Source organism: Nansenia antarctica (genome assembly GCF_963989245.1).
Source record: "Nansenia antarctica genome assembly, chromosome: 2".
In the NCBI taxonomy this organism is placed as follows: domain Eukaryota; kingdom Metazoa; phylum Chordata; class Actinopteri; order Argentiniformes; family Microstomatidae; genus Nansenia; species Nansenia antarctica.
Genome location: NC_137675.1, coordinates 19,353,921 through 19,356,566, shown reverse-complemented (window position 1 = coordinate 19,356,566; position 2,646 = coordinate 19,353,921).

Here is a 2,646-nt window from a genome sequence, read left to right as displayed (position 1 = left end):
TGGCCCGTTCACACACGAGCACTGAGCTCCACCAACCACCTCACATACACTGAAACACTAGACCACCTATAGGTTGGGGCCAGGGGCAGCACGAAGTGAAGACATGGCCATTCGCCAAAGCTGCCTCCCGTAATGGCAATGCTCACCTCAAGACTTGAACTGCATTCCGTTGTCTGGTACTTGTACTCTGCAATGACAATAAAGTTGAATCTAATCTTATCTAATCTAAGACAATGGGGCACAATAGCATCCCAAGACTTTCGCCTTTCTTGCAGCTTTCTTCTCTGTATATTTCTCTTTCTCTCCCCTCCATCTCCTCTCTCTCTCTCTCTCTCTCTCTCTCTCTCTCTCTCTCTCTCTCTCTCTCTCTCTGCGATGCAAAAGATGCCGTTATTCGGATGAAACTGCATTCAGATGAGTGCACAGTGGCCGACTGGCCGTGACACAATAGTTACTAGAGACCGCTATTTCCAGAATATGGCTGTTGACCTCATTCACAGCCCTGACCCCTGATGCTATCATGATAACCTCCTCATCCATCATCCCCTGCTTCCAATTGGGGCTCCTTAGCCCCCATTTCCTTTATAGTGCAACTCTTCCCGAAGGTTGTTGTTGTAAATGAGAATGAACATACTAACCATTCTCTCTCTATTCTCTCTCTCTCTCCCTCTCTTTTTCTGGCACGGGGTTCCAATGTTTATGCATTTACCGAGATTGCTGGCAGGATTGTCAGAGAAGAGGGATTAATTTTTTTTCCCTTCTCTCTTTCTCTCTCTTTCTTTTTTTCCATGCAATCTCTTGCCTTCAGAAACCATTAATTCCTATTCAACATCAACATCAAGGCGACGCTTTGATGTCTGTTCTGGCAACAGACCCCTCTCTTTCTCCGCTGCTGCCTGCTGCTCCCTCTCTCTCTCTGTCTCTCTCTCTCTCACTCTCTCTCTCGCTCTTATTATCCCTCCCTCTCTCCCCCTTCTTTCGCTCTTTATGGTTACTGTACAATCAAATAATTAAACGGATTGTCGACAAACGATTTTTACCTGGCAATTAAATATGCAAACGGAGTCGGCGGCATGGCATATGAGAAGGCGATTAGAAAAGAGGGGGCCCCCGCCACCGCCAATCTACAAAGGCTGGCCCATACAATAGGTTGGATCCCTAGCCTGCCTCCCCTGCCTAGCGTAGCTCGCGTAGCCTTGGGGAGAGAGTGGGGCAGCTTTTAACAGTCTCACACAGCCGTGTTTACAATAGATCCGACCATGCTAAATGCCAATTAGCCACAACAGAGGGTGAAATGAATGGCACTGTTTAGAAGAGAGAGAGAGAGAGAGAACATGAGAGGGAGAGGGGGGGGGCAGAGAGAGAGAGAGGGTGAGTGTGAGAGAGGAAAAGAGGAAAGCATGCCAATGAAATCAATGTAAAACCCTGTTTTGTTTTTTTCCCACTAGTTTTTGGTTTCTTATGCAAAGTGTACAAAAGCTACGAATAAGTTGTTTGAGTGGCTTTAAATTATCATCATTCCCAATAAGTGAGTCCCTCTGCTATCGCAGGACTACAAAGCACGCATTATGAGTAGTTTGATAGCCTCAAGCTACCACAGAGAGATGAGTGTGTGTGTGTGTGTGTGTGTGTGTGTGTGTGTGTGTGTGCGCGTGTGTGCCTGTGTGTGTGTAAGGCTTCTGTAGTGTGGGAGAGGGGGAATGCGACAGTCAATGTCCATCTTTCAGCACCTTTGTGGGGAAAAATGCCAGCAATTTTCCAGGATAAGTTTCCCTTCAAAGCCTGTGCCCCAAGAGGCTATAAAAATAGAGCTGGGAGCAGAGGCAGGGGCACAGGGGTGACAGGGGTGAGGGGTGGAGGGTTACACCTGCCTGGTTTAAACTTGCAGTTGAATAGAAGAACGGTGGCTATGTGTTTTCCCCTGTGCCTTGGTCTATGGTCTCCAAGTCAGAAAGAGAGAGAATCTATTATTTGGCCGTTTAATGGACAGGATCATAGCCAGTTTTCTCTAGGACTTGTTACTCTGTGACATCACGTCACAATATGTTGCACAAAAAGAGCTGATCTATCACTAAGGGGAAGTTGGATGGTCAATAGCAATAGGTTATTTTTGTTAGGAGTCACTTCTACATTTGGCGACAATCTATTGTCACTAATATTTTGTATATGTTGGACATTGCCTATAATAATATCAATACCTATTTACATTTCATGTGACTATGTAACAATGTTTATTTTAATTATCAGGGACTACACTGACTGAATTAATGATATATATATATTAATCATACTTTTCAAACTAAAGCCAGATAATTGATTCAAATATTGCTAAGCCCCCTTGCGAGAGAGAGAGAGAGAGAGAGAGAGAGAGAGAGAGAGAGAGAGAGAGAGAGAGAGAGAGAGCATACATGTCCCCAGCGTTCCTCTGATCTGCCAATTAGCCCAATGGCCCCGTTTCCTTCACTAATGTGTCCCATTAGAATACCTGGTCTGTCTGCACTTACTAGGGCGTGTCCAAGGACCCTTGTGTACTCAGGGTTAGGGTCCCTCCTTTTCCCATGCTTTCATTTCCTATATATATATATTCCCATATATATATATATATATATATATATAAATTATGGAATTCCTAACAGGTCATAGGCC